The sequence below is a fragment of the Phocoena phocoena genome, chromosome 2, assembly GCF_963924675.1.
Source record: "Phocoena phocoena chromosome 2, mPhoPho1.1, whole genome shotgun sequence".
Classification (NCBI taxonomy): domain Eukaryota; kingdom Metazoa; phylum Chordata; class Mammalia; order Artiodactyla; family Phocoenidae; genus Phocoena; species Phocoena phocoena.
This window is the reverse complement of record NC_089220.1, coordinates 59,793,007-59,808,770: the sequence shown is the minus strand read 5'-3', so window position 1 is coordinate 59,808,770 and position 15,764 is coordinate 59,793,007.

Below are 15,764 nucleotides of genomic sequence, written 5' to 3'. Positions count from 1 at the left end.
TAAAAGTATAAGATTAGTACACTTCCTAACACCATACACAGAAGTAAGCTCAAAATGCTTTAAAGACCTAAATGTAAGGCCAGAAACTATCAAACTCAGAGGAAAACATAGGCAGAACACTCTATGACATAAATCACAGCAAGATCCTTTTTGACCCATCTCCTACAGAAATGGAAATAAAAACAAAAATAAACAAATGGGACCTAATGAAACTTAAAAGCTTTTGCACAGCAAAGGAAACCATAAACAAGACCAAAAGACAACCCTCAGAGTGGGAGAAAAATCTGCAAATGAAGCAACTGACAAAGGATTAATCTCCAAAATTTACAAGCAGCTCATGCAGCTCAATAACAAAAAAACAAACAACCCAATCCAAAAATGGGCAGAAAACCTAAATAGACATTTCTCCAAAGAAGATATACAGATTGCCAACAAACACATGAAAGAATGCTCAACATCATTAATCATTAGAGAAATGCAAATCAAAACTACAATGAGATATCATCTCACACTGGTCAGAATGGCCATCATCAAAAAATCTAGAAACAATAAATGCTGGAGAGGGTATGGAGAAAAGGGCACTTGCACTCTTGCACTTGCAGGTGGGAATGTAAATTGATACAGCCACTATGGAGAACAGTATGGAGGTTCCTTAAAAAACTAAAAATAGAACTACCATACGACCCAGCAATCCCACTACTGGGCATATACCCTGAGAAAGCCATAATTCAAAAAGAGTCATGTACCACAATGTTCATTGCAGCTCTATTTACAATAGCCAGGAGGTGGAAACAACCTAAGTGTCCATCATTGGATGAATGGATAAAGAAGATGTGGCACATATATACAATGGAATATTACTCAGCCATAAAAAGAAATGAAATTGAGTTATTTGTAGTGAGGTGGATGGACCTAGAGTCTGTCATACAGAGTGAAGTAAGTCAGAAAGAGAAAAACAAATATCATATGCTAACACATATATGTGGAATCTAAAAAAAAAATGGTTCTGAAGAACCTAGGGGCAGGACAGGAATAAAAATGCAGACAGAGAGAATGGACTTGTGGACACGGGGAGTGGGAAGGTAAGCTGGGACAAAGTGAGAGAGTGGCATGGACATATATACACTACTAAATATAAAACAGATAGCTAGTGGGAAGCAGCCACATTGCACAGGGAGATCAGCTCAGTGCTTTGTGACCACCTAGAGGGGTGGGACACAGAGAGTGGGAGGGAGACACAAGAGGTAGATGATATGGGGATATATGTATATGTATAGCTGATTCACTCTGTTATAAAGCAGAAACTAACACACCATTGGTAAAGCAATTATACTCCAATAAAGATGTTCAACAACAAAAAAAAGAAAGAAGGAATTAAAGGATAAAACACTATTCTAGCACATGCCTGGGACACTGTAGGCCAGTGTGATCATGAAATCTAAATAAACAGTCAGAATGAATGCCTATATGGGAATGATAAACCCCTAAATGAGGATCACAACTATCTCTGGGTAAAGGGCTAACAATGTGCTCATGGAAGGGTAGCAATAATTTCAATTATATTTACAACAATGGTTTCTTCGATTGAATAAGAAGTTCAATGGTTTCTTAGGTTGAACGTTAAGTACAAAAAGGTTTGTTTCTTTGCGTGTGCTACATGTCTTCCAGATCCACTAGCCCCTTTACCCCTTCGTCTCCAAGCCATGGTAGGTGACCTAGGTGGACTGCATCAAAAGGCTCCATCGCCTCCTGCCTTATGACTGGGTGTGGCAAATAGGCAGCTCCAGCATGACTCAGAGAAAGGAACTGAAGTCAGGGTATTTGTTCTCCCAGCTTCCTGCAAACTGAGTGTGACCTTTGACTGAAAGCCATAGCTCATAGCTGGAGATCTCCACACAGCCCTCTCTGTCTCCAGTAACTGCTCCATTTGTATTAGTTATTTACCACACATAAAAAACTCAGAAAGTTAAAACAATGAACATTTACTATCTCACAGATTCTGAGTGCCTCTGCCTCAAGGTCTCTCACAAGGCTATAACCCAGGGTTCAACTGGAGCTGCAATTTCATCTAAAGATTCAGTTGAGGGAAGATCCACTTCCAACTCACTCATCATGGTATCACAGGTTGCTGGGGTGAGGAATCTCAGCTTCTTGTCATAACAGCTTCCCCATCAGCAGCTCAAGCCATGGCAGCTTGCTTTCCCCAGAGCAAGTGAGTGAGACAACAATCTAATCTCAGAAGTGACATCCCATTATGTTCTACTCATTAGAAGCGAGTGAGTAGGTTCATCCCACACTCAAGAGGAAGGGACTACACAAGGGCGTGAACACATACTTACTGGGAGGGGATGGGTGGGCCATCTTAGAGACTGCTCACCACACTTCTCCAGTCTTGGGGAGATAACCAGCTGTTACTAGCTCTATGATTACTAAAACAATCATCCAGGTTTCCTCAAACTCTGGTTAATAATTCCTTATTAAGCTCTCCTCAATTTATTTCAATTTTCCAGGACCCTGATTTAGACATTATGCTTAAAATTGTTTTGTATGTCTAAAATATTTCTTACTAAAAATATTTTAAGGTATGTTATAAATATAAAGGATGTGCTGGAATGTGATCTTGATCATAAGACATGAGAAAAATAGACATGTACTTGTTTACCAAAGCCTTGTCTACAAATCTTTCTTAACGATTGAAATAATGAGTTTGAAGACAAAAACTAATGAATAAAGTGAAGTAGCCTTCTTGAATATCTAATATCTACTTGCCTAAAAATATAATGAATCCATGAAGGGTTTAGATAAATCATGATTAGTCAGTTTTCATTTCTGAAATCTCCAAATATTTTGGATATATTCTCTAGTCTTTTAAAATAATATTACTCTGCCCTCCCACAAAAGTTCCTTAGCTCCATTATCAGGACACAGGATTAGCCATATGAAGGCTGACGATTTACCACTGAGTATGCTCTCCTAGCTCCTTCATCTTGGAATAAACCAGTTTTGTAAAGCACGTGCTTTACAAAAATCACCTTAAATAGTCTCATAAATTAGGAAGGTCAGGATAGTCTAAATTCAACCCAATATTCTATTCATAATCCTAATTTCATGCAAAAATCACTTCAAATTTTCCATTAACATCCATAATAAAGTACAAGAGGAAAGCAGTTGCAAATTAAGCTTGGAAATGAGGGAATCAAATACTAATGCTCAGAACGTTTGAGGGCCACATGAATAATATTTGAAAGACTCAGGGCTGAGACTTCATTTTTCCAAACTGCTCAACGTAAAAGACAACAGTAAAAGTAACCTGAGCAAGGGTTTGAATGAGTAGAAAATGGAGACACACAGCCAAAACGAGGAAGAGGAAACAAGGTTCAAGTCAAACCTTTCAATTATAAGTAATTCTAATCCTTCCTTGTTCCTTACATGAGAAATGGAATTTGTTCTGATAGAACAGGGTGAGGTAAGAAAAAAGAAAATGGAGAACTAGAAAGAAAGATAAGCTAAAAGCAATAATGAAAATTAATCATAACATCTGGGAAAATTTAGACGACCTTTATGGAAGCAGAGACACAAATTCCACTGAAACTAATTACCACATTTTCAACTTTGACTTTACGTGAAGTATGAATCTAGAGAGTAAAATAAATGTTTACCTTTAATGAAATGACTTTCAGGTAATAATGCATTGCTATCTTACAGACAGGTTGAAAACATTTTTCCATAACTAACATTTTTGCCAGTACTTGACATTTTCATCAGTCTGCCATACTTATTAATCAGAAGTTTAGTACTAATGCTAAAATAATTTCCATGTTATTCCTTCCTAGAGAATTATTTTTATCCCAGTAGTATCTATCACATTCTGAAAAAAAAAAATGGGAAGCAAGACTTTACAAGTTAGCTCAATACTTACAGATCCCAGGGTTCCCTCCCATCCCTCCTCTTCTCCTCTACCTAAGTATAATTCTCCAAACCAGAATGGAGGCAACTCATTTCTGGAATGTCTAGCCATACAGACATAATAACCAAAGAATAAATCTAAAATAGATGGCAATTTTTATCTTTAGTCATTGGATGAGTTATGAATTTCCTAATCTTCTAGTGAAGCTTGAGAAAAACACAGCCAATCACTTTGGGAAAATATTGCTGGTTTATGAAATATATCCTTTGATTATCTGATCTGAAAAGTATATTTTTAAGTCAAGGAAAATTTTCAAAATGGGTATAATTTTACAATTTGGGAATAACTTTTAAATTGATTGCACAAAATTCTATAATTGCTTGCACATAAAAATTAACCTATGACATTAAGTACTAAGTGTATACTTCAATTAACTATATTTGCCCATTGCAATCATCTGAAAAAGTTTATTATTTTACATTTTATAGCCAACAAATTCTTCCAAGTCTTATGAGCAACCATCTCAAAATATAGTAAATGCCACTGGCCATTAAATAAAATTCCCTAAGGAAACTCATACAGTGACAGTGATGACTCATCACTCTATGTTTATTAGCAGGTTATAGGTGAGTAAATACCATTGACACTAATAAATCACCTCAGATCATTATGTTGAAAAGGATTATGGTGATAATATCAATGTCACAGCTGTATCACTTATTCCATCTGTATTACCTCGTTCCATGTATGCCTCATTCATTACCTCCTTTTCCCCTATTACTCACTGAAAGGAGGCAGCATCTACTTAAATGTTCTGAAAAAAATAGGTCACAAACAAATGAAAGCCAAAGACTTGTAATGGGAACAGAAATTCTGTGAATGTTAATATTAACTTTCACTTGATTAAAAAAACGAAGTATTCTTATCTGAAGAGAAACTTTGCCTTGAGTATAATACATTTGAATTATGAAGAGCTTTTGTCTTTTAGAGTTCAGAGCTCCTTATTACCTAGAGAGAGATGACTAAATTACAGAATAATAAGCTGATATATTTGAAAGGAAATGTTGGTGCATTTGATTTAATCAAACGATTATAAAATGATATTATCAGATCTTTCAGACAGAAAAATGGATTCTTTGAAATTGGACATCGAACAAAAATCAAACAATGGAATTCCATTCTAACTCAGAAATTTTTTAAAATATCCACTCAACAAATATTGACACACCAAATATTTATTGAACCCTACCATGTGCCAGACACTGTACCCAGCACTGGAAACATGTAGATAAGAAGATCTCTGCCCTCCTGATGCTTAGAGTCCATAGAGGAAAAAGGTAAGCAGAGAGATTCTGCAACACTGAGAGATAAGAACAGTACTAAACGTGTACATTCAAAGATAGTCTCTAGTTACCGTTATAACAGAGATGTTGTCTTAGTCCCTTCAGGCTGCTATAACTAAATACCACAGGCTGGGGAATTTATAAACAACAGAAATTTATTACTCATGGTCCTAGAGGCTGTAAGCCTGAGATCAAGGTGCCAGCATGGTCAGGTGAGAACTCGCTTCTGGGTTGCAGCCTTCTCATCGTATCCGCACTGGTGGAAAGGTCAAGGAAGCTCTCTGAGTGTCTTAACAGCACTAATCCCACTCATGAGGGCTCCACCCTCATGATCTAATTACCTCCCAAAGGCATCACCTACTAATACTTTTGGGGGTTAGGACTTCAACATACGAATTTGAGGGGAACACAAACATTCAGACCGCAGCAGATGTGTTGCAGTCTCTTTTAACAAGATATAGGACATTTCTTAAAAGTTCTATTGAATAGGGCTTCCCTGGTGGCGCAGTGGTTGAGAGTCCGCCTGCCGATGCAGGGGACACGGGTTCGTGCCCCCGTCCGGGAAGATCCCACATGCCACGGAGCGGCTGGGCCCGTGAGCCATGGTCACTGAGCCTGCGCGTCCGGAGCCTGTGCTCAGCAACAGGAGAGGCCACAACAGTGAGAGGCCTGCGTACCGCAAAAAAAAAGTTCTATTGAATAATGAGCTCATCTTGGAGGTGAGGAAAGTAAAATAAAGTGTCAGTCTATGTTTTAGAAATTATCTCACCATATACTATTAATATCACTTGTTTTGAAAGAAAAATAAGAGACATGTTAATGTTCTGAGTCTGATGGGATAACATTGAACTGATGACCAAGACCTGACAAAAAATAAAGTTTTGATAACCACACTCTATCTCCTTGAGCAATTAGCATCTGTCTCTTCTGTGCCTTACAGAGAAATGAGTGGATAGAAGATAAGCCCACACCATTCTGCCTCACAGCTGAGGTGTAATAGCCTTGCTGTTAGAAGGACCAGACAGGAGTTAGCATGAGTGTGTGCATGGAGGAGGGGGAAGGGAGCTCTATGGAGAAGTCTGAGACCAAATCACAGAGACATTAAACCTCTTGCATTCAGATCACTTCCAATCCTTTCTCCTCTAACATCCCCTATACTGGAGTTTGGAAAGAGGGAAGACAGAGATTACACAGCTGAGTCTCCCTCTTCTGAGATGCTATTATCCTGTAGGGGGAAATGCACTGGCTGACCCATAAAGTTTATGGTTCTGATCAGGAGGGGCAAATATGAGGTGGATTGCTCCATACCACCAAGTCCACTATTTGTTCTGCAACTTTGTCAAGCGCCTGGTGGAAAGAGTGCTCAATTTGGTCAAAACACATAAATGAGTTTGGCAACCTCTTAGAAAAAAACTTGGTCAGAAGCCATTCTGCAATAAGCCCTTACCACAGTGCAAATAGGTTCCTCCTTGTAAGAATTCATGCTTTCAGAGGGTAGAGACCAAGTCTTTCATCATGTCCCCAGGGTTTAGTACCAGTGTGTTTTTCCCTGCATGAGATGCTTCAGAACTTGCTTAGTGCTAAATAATTGAATGAATGAAAGGTTGCCTGAGGGATTCATACTAAAGTCAAATATTGGATTCTAGTTTCCTTATTTTACTTTAAAGCATAATGCATAAGTACATCTGTTTACAGCAGAAACAGGCAGGACAGAATCACTTCCAACCCAACTAGTCATGCCATCACAGAGCAACCTCAGGAGTTGCTGTGCACTTCACCAGGTGGTGGGACCTGCTGAGCATCTTCCAGATTGCAAATCCCATGGATGGCATCAACTGTTTCCATAAGGTTAAGTCAAAATGGAGAGAGGTATTGGTGATCTTCTCTTTGCTACTGATGTGTAATAACAGATGGATAAGTTCTTATGCACTGTTCTAAGTTATGGCTTTTGGTCATAGTCTGATGGACTGACACAAAATCAATAGGACGACAGCCAGAAAGTGGCCAGCATGGAAAATAATGAACTCCTACACCAGTTGTTTCATTTATTTTTTTCACTTTTCCCCTGAGAACCATGGTGAGCTATGAAACTCCAGGGTTCCCATGCTTCATTGCAAATGCAATCTGATCAGGCTGTCTTACTTATCTTTATTATCTCCTCCCCTACCTTCTAACCCCACCCCAGGACCTAGAGCAGTTTCCAGAACAGTACATCTCATAAATGTTTGTCAGATTACTGGCATTTCTTTGTAGCTAAATATAGGGGGAAATATACATATTCTTAGAAATCCTTGTACATTTGAAAATCTCAAGAGGCCAAGGAATGATAATTCAAATGGACTTTATACTGAAAAACCTCAGTAAAGGAAACCAAACATCTCATTATCTGAAAGTAACTGCTTGAATCTGTTACAAATGTATTTTTATTATTTTTATCAGGTTTCTTTATAACTTTACTCCATAACATTTTTAATTGAAAAGAAAGCTGTTTAAATCATTGAAATTCAACTGCCTATTTGCTCAAAGGAGATATTTATATAATTGTTTGTTTCTCCATTATAAATAACTGGTTCACTGCATGCAGAACTGAATTCTTTTGATGGTATTTCAATTCCTAAGCATATTTAAAAGGAAGAACTATCTGGCATTTCATTGGAGTTTTATTGAATTCTTTGATAATATATAGGCACATTATGGGCATCAAGTTTTTCTTGCTATACTATAGATATCATTCATATCCACCCAGATAAACATTTGGATTAACCACAGTTCACTTATTTTCCTTCAAAAATGATGACTTTTAAACACTGAGACAAGAAATCTATATTTTAGTTTATTATTCAGCATGGCTTCTAGTTGTTTCCATTCTGAATCTACATTACCAGTAAATCAATTCTAATTTTCTCCAAACTAAAATTACTCAAAAAAATTTCCGCAATAGCAAACACTGATCCAGCATGAAAACTGAAATAATTTAAAATTCATTACTTGTACTGTTCCCTCACCCATTCACTATTAGAAATAAAATAACTCTTCATCCCCCCCCATTCTATACCAGTGAAATTGAGCTACTGCATCATTCTTCTATAACAAACACTCCCTTTTTCAAACACAGTTATGCAAGACAGGAACAGCTTCTCAAAAAAACACAATTATGTTAGACAATTATTTAATAACTATATAATTCAAACTCTCCCAACTTTTAGTCAATAATATTTATTTGGTGAAACACCATGAATTTTTTAGGTTAAGTGGAATAGTCTAAAAATTTAAGTATAGTTTAAGCTCCTTTTATAGATGGTACTATGGACCCATGTGTTTTAATTAGACTTGGGGGGAAAATTCTTTAAAATATGTTAAAACTTTGAATAATTTCAAATTTTTTTAAATTATAATAACTTGCAGATACGTTATTTAATGTGTATGTTCATGTATATATTAAATGTATCTTTGACATATATAGGAGCAATTATTATTAATCCCATTTTATTGATGGAGAAAATGAAAGACTAATGAGTTGTAAAATGTGTGAAACAAAAGGAATAGGATCTGGGTTTCCCAGTTCCTAATCAAGTACATCTCTTCTGATTATTAACTTTTACAGATTGAAATTCTAAAATAAATTGTGTTAACATCTTCAAAACCAAAATTTCTCTCAGCTATTACAGCATCTTGAAGTTCCAAGATGTTAGTAGTTTTCATTTGTTCACATTGGTTCAATTGCTGTAGAGATCAGGTTCAGGTCGCTGTGAGTTCAATTCTTTTAAAAGCACACATTGGGTTTCCCTGGTGGCACAGTGGTTAAGAAATCCACCTGTCAGTGAAGGGGACACGGGTTCGAGCCATGGTCCAGGAAGATCCCACATGCCTCAGAGCAACTAAGCCCGTGTGCCACAACTACTGAGCCTGAGCTCTAGAGCCCACAAGCCACAACTACAGAAGCCCACACACCTAGAGCCCATGCTCCACAACAAGAAAAGCCACCACAATGAGAAGCCCATGCACCGCAACAGAGTAGCCCCTGCTCGCTGCAACTAGAGAAAACCCACACACAACAACGAAGACCCAACACAGCCAAAAATAAAATGAATAAGTTTATTAAAAATAAATTAATAAAAAAAATAAAAGCACACATTGAGGGAACTCCCTGGCGAGCCAGTGGTTAGGACTCCATGCTTTCGCTGCTGACAGCATGGGTTCAATCCCTGGTCAGGGAACTAAGATCCTGCAAGCCACATGGTGTAGCCAATTAATTAATTAATTAAAAGCACACACTGATGCCACAGACCAATATAAAGAAGGAACTGCAGGTGTAGCAATGAGCAAAGATGATGAATACAGGTTGGGAAATACTGAGTGTAGGATCCAAAGAGAGATACTCAGTTAGAGTTATTCAGTAGGCAGCTGTATATATGGACTTACCATGCACCAGTTAATTATGAAGGCACTTGGGACCCAAAAACAAATCCCAGCAGGGAAACAAAGGAGGGAATAGGTGTCAGTATCTTTCAGAGTCCAGTTAGGGCACAAAAGTCACACTTACTTTTAATAGATAGAATTTAATATAGATAATTGTTAACTATATATTGAATAGCTGAAAAGGCAGACAGAACTCTAAGGTATCACAGAGGTAAAAACCACAGGAAGCCATTACCGCACCTAGAGTTGGAGAAACAAAGGGAAGAGGTTGGAATTATTAAAATTTAGAAGCTTGTTGAAGGGGCCTTGTGTGGGGACCCAGACTATCGAGGAGGGGGCACTGCTTGCCTGATGCTGGTGTGTCTCTTGAGGGAGTTGGACAAGGCTGATCCTACCAGCATCAGTGAAACGAAAACTGGATTCAACTGCTTCTTTGGACTCAACTGCTGTGGCCAGGGTGAAGTAAGGTAAGGGTGACCCTGACAAAATCAAAAAGCCTGCATGAACCAACAGAGAAGAGCAAGTCCAAGTCCCTTCTCCCTCCACCAGCTGTGCGTGCTTCCTGGCACCCCCTGTTGGCAAAGCCCAACACGGACATTCCTGACTAAGCAGAAATGTGGTATACAGAGTCCCAGCCTCAGCATGACAGAGTATGGAATAGAAGTATGATAGGTTTGGAGCTGAGAGAGACAACAGCTTAGTAACTGACACATAATGGTTTAATTCAGTTGGAAGGAAGAGATTCAGAAATGATTTGATAAAGGTAAACTAAGTCATAGACACTTGATTGCACTGAGTCATTGTAATATATCAAGCATGGTATTAAGCAGCTAATAAGTCCATTAGCTCATTTAATTTAACCCTCACAACAACCACACGAAGTAAATATTATTATTCCAAGATTACAGATAAGAAAACTGAGGTTTAGGAAGCTTAAGTGAATTGACCAAGCTATACAGTTAGTATTTTTTCTGGTCTAAACTTCTGTTTTCCTTTATAACTTGAGGTAGTAGCTTTTAAACTGTGGTCTGTGGAACCCTCAAGCTCCAAGAGAATACCTGAGGGACCCCAGGGAGAATGATAATCAGATGAGCCCTGGCTCCCCCATCCCTGGTTCAAACTGCAACAACTCTACTTTTACCTATTTTATAAATGAAGCGGGTACAGAGGGAATGTGGGAAGCCATGTAAGATCCCATTTGAAAGAAATAGCTAATGCCGCTAAAATAAAGCTTGAAAACCTCCTTAAAAGCAGATTAGTATATCTGTTTACCCTATAGAGTTACTTCTGAACAATTCCTGACTGCTTAGTTTACCATCACTTCTCTCCTATTCTAGTTTAAAGGCAGGAACTGCTTTTTTTAATATCCTACTGGTATCATCTAATTGCTCCTTTCCTAAATTGATGGCTCCTACTAAGAAAAGATGCTTTTAATTTATCCCAGAGTTTGACAGACTCAATAGTGCTCTTGGCCTTCTGCATTCTATCTCTCCACTCAAGACTGAAGCCCAGAAACCTCCTTATCTCCCAGCCAGCTCCAAAGAAGACATACAGATGGCCAAGAAGCACATGAAAAGCTGCTCAACATCACTAATTATTAGAGAAATGCAAATCAAAACTACAATGAGGTATCACCTTACACCAGTTAGAATCGGCATCATCAGAAAATCTACAAACAACAAATACTGGAGAGGGTGTGGAGGAAAGGGAACCCTCTTGCACTGTTGGTGGGAATGTAAGTTGATACAGCCACTATGGAGAACAGTATGGAGGTTCCTTAAAAAACTAAAAATAGGGGCTTCCCTGGTGGCACAGTGGTTGAGAGTCCACCTGCCGATGCAGGGGACACGGGTTCGTGCCCCAGTCTGGGAAGATCCCACATGTTGCAGAGCAGCTGGGGCCATAAGCCATGGCCGCTGAGCCTGCGCGTCCAGAGCCCGTGCTCCAAAACGGGAGAGGCCACAACAGTGAGAGGCCCACATACTGCAAAAAAAAAAAAAAAAATACTAAGAATAGAATTACCATATGATCCAGCAATCCCACCACTGGGCATATACCCAGAGAAAACCATAATTCAAAAAGACACATGCACCCCCAATGTTCATTGCAGCACTATTTACAATAGCCAGGTCATGGAAGCAACCTAAATGCCCATTGACAGATGAATGGATAAGGAAGTTGTGGTACATATACACAATGGAATATTACTCAGCCATAAAAAGGAACGAAATTGAGTCATTTGTTAAGAAGTGGATGGATCTACAGACTGTCATACAGAGTGAAGTAAGTCAGAAAGAGAAAAACAAATATCGTATATTAACACATGTATGTGGAACCTAGAAAAATGGTACAGATGAACCAGTTTGCAGGGAAGAAGTTGAGACACAGATGTAGAGAACAAACGTATGGACACCAAGGAGGGGAAACCGCAGTGGGGTGGGGATGGTAGTGTCCTGAATTGGGCGATTGGGATTGACATGTATACACTGATGTGTATAAAACTGATGAGTAATAAGAACCTGTAGTATAAAAAAACAAAGAAACAAACAATAAAAACAACTCATACTAAACTTTCTTTGAGTTATTTGTATGGAAATATGTTAATATAAATGTTTCAGACATTACATGAAATTTCTAAAAATCTTATATGTTCTGGTATAATGTTATAAGTCATAATTCTAGTTATTACTTTCAAATGTATACCTCAGAAATAATAAAAATAAAAACTTATGGCTTTTTGATCTGTACAAAGAAAACTATAACATTTTATCATCATAAAGCAACCACTCTTCATAATATTTAAATGCTTACATAAGAATTGGAGAGAATACCTTAAATCAAAGGAAACTAATTCCTTAGCGTTATTGTGTATGGCTTTATCATTTCCAAAATACCTTTCCTGATTACTCATTTGAGCTAGAGAACAATCCTTTACCCAGGAGAGGTATGTGTATCCTCTATTTACAACACCCAAAGATATTTGATGATAAGCCCAATGTCACACAGAAAGTTAAAGAAGAATGACATCTAGTCGTCTGCCTTCCACTACATCGCACACAGCATCCAACAAGACAAGCGGACATAGCAAAGTGCCTGCACCTGCACACTAGGGTAAACACGTGCTCATGTGTGCACACACAGGCTCTCCTTAATCTAAAATACCCAAGAAAATTTTAAATAATTCCAAAAATGGCATTCTGAACAGCTTTATTATAAGAAACTATAAACTCACAGAGCTAAACTTAATTTTGTTATACATGTATTTATCACAGTCTGATAGGTGTTACTGTATTTTCATACATCTCAGTTTCACTATTAGACCATGAATTCTTTGAGAAAAAGGACGATACCTTATATTTAATGTATATATTAAATGTATTTTTGTCCTCAGAGAATTTAACAAAATGCCTTACACATAGTATGTATTCAATATGTGGGGTGAATTATAATTCAAGCATAACTATACCACAAATATTCTATGAATAAAACAAATTTAACTGTTTTTACAAAGTAGTCAACTGAGGCGAAGCCTTGCTGTAGACTAACCAAGACAAGTTAGTGTCACTGTCAGATATAAACTCTAAAATCTAGACAATATAACAAAGAATTTTTGAGATTTAGAAGTCTTTTCATAAGCTTCTGTTTTACCTGTTACCTCTGTTTTAGGCAGTTCTGGGTGCTATTAAAGTTACAGTCAGAATCCTAAATCAGTGCACATCTAGCTTACTTGACATACATGTATTGAGCCACTGCTAGATTCTTAATACAAATGTGTTGTGTGAATAAATGAAGGATGCTATCAGCAAGTAGCCCAGGGACACCAGAAAGATGCTACACTGTGTCACTCAGGCTCCAGGCATTAATTTCCACATGAAGCCAGATTAATTAACTGCTCCTCCAGCTTCTTCAAGTCTCCCCACTGATCTGAAAAGCGGGCAAGTCACCTGCCACACCACTTACATCCACATCAGCCTACAGAAAAAGAGCCATTGATGCTGTAGTAAATTGAGGTCTTACTTTTATAGCGAAGTCCCAGCTCAGGACCCATCAGCTTCACTGACCTGAGCCATTGTGGAGAAGACTCTTTCTTACTCTAGAAATCTCATTGTAATTCCACTTCTTTCATTTTCCTAGTATGAGATCATAAGCATCTGGATCTCCATGGCCAGGCCAAAAATGAATGAGTGAATGAGCATTCTACCCAGAAACATATATGTTGTATGCAACATACATCCCTGGATTTTAATAATATAAAGTGTTTTTCATATTACATTCTCCAATTACATTCAAACCCTGTAATTAATTTTCACTAATTTGAAATTTCATTTGAAGATGAGAAAAGGGGCTTCCCTGGTGGCGCAGTGGTTGAGAGTCTGCCTGCCGATGCAGGGGACACGGGTTCGTGCCCCGGTCTGGGAAGATCCCACATGCCACGGAGCGGCTGGGTCCATGAGCCATGGCCTCTGAGCCTGCGCGTCTGGAGCCTGTGCTCTGCAACGGGAGAGGCCACAACAGTGAGAGGCCCGTGTACCACACACACACAAAAAAAGATGAGAAAAGAATAGCTTGACTTTATTTCTGAATATATAGACATAAGACATAAAAGCCCTTTCTATTTCTTTAAGTTCCCTATGGGAAGTTTCTAAAAAGTTCTTTGATTTTAATTTATCTTGGGTCTTTCCATTTTTTAACGTAATACTAAAGAATCACTATGCCTATGTGTCCTACATGAAACCATATTCAGTACTCCTCACAAGCTCTCCTGATGAAAAGTTTGGCTGTATGTATTTAAGTAATAAACTAACGAAAAGGTTAAGGAACTAATAGCAGTAAATGAATCCTTCTCAAAAGCAAACTTGAACAAATGCCACTGTACACATTACCTCCTTATCAAAATTATGTCAAGGACAGTTTTAAAAACCATCCAAGATCTTCTGAGAGTTCAGTTCAAGCCACCTGAACTGCAGTGAATCATTCCATCCTCTGTGCTGTACTGCCATTGTGTCCACTTTGTCTCATGTCACATTAGAAGACGTTTTGAAAGAACCACAGTTTTCAGATATTTTCCTACCAAGCACAGCACATTAACAGAAACTGAAGATAAGGGGAAATGCAAATAATTTAAAAATTGGAGAGAGAACCATACATAAGTAATAAAATTTCAGTGCTCTCCTGAGCATTTACAGACCAGTCCTCAATGCTGAGACTGTATCTACTATACTTAATAAAAGTTAATTTGGTAACAAAGATATAATCCTACACTACCCCGCAAAGACTTTTTTCTCCAAAATGAAACTTTGAAATACAGGAAAGAAAAGCATGACTATTAGCTAATATGACAGATGGCAGAGTGACATTCCCACCAAGCATAGCTGTGATTAATGTATGTGCAAATAACCATTCAATAGAAAAATCTCTACAGCACCAAACAGAAATTCTGACCAAATCATGGGTTGTCATGACAAGTCCTCATTATTTTCCCAACCCTGGAAACTGTTATCCATTTGGAATCTAATGGCTCAGCCACACCTACTGGTAGTAAAAATAAGGGTAGATACCCCTAAATAAAATATTTAACAATACATTATAATGGGCATCTTCTCTGAAAACGGTTCTGAACTCTGACAGCTCTACTTCTATTACACAATTGTGCAAATTATGGATGCTCAACCCAATTAACATAATCAGATTTCTTCAACTGAAAATTTGGATTTGGAATCAAGCAGCCCATCAGCAGCATGCCGACACGGGCACTCTGGAGCACCTAGAAAATGAGCCAGGTGTGGGGGTGGCTAGAAAACAGAAAGGCGGTGACGGCTTTCCAGTCTTTCCAGATCCTTTTCAGGGTCCCTGATGCATTCCTGCTCTTGTGACGTATTCCTGTCTCCTTATTATAAATTCCACTTTGTTGTTTAATTCTCCTTGAGTTGACTTGCTACCTAAAATCCAAAGCCGTAAGTAATCATACACCTATACATTAAATTAGTTACTGTTATATTTTATTTACATTTCCAAAACACTACAGCTTATTTCCTCACCCAAAGTATAAGCTCCGTGAGAGCAAAGACTATTCTTTATACTCCTTACACACACAC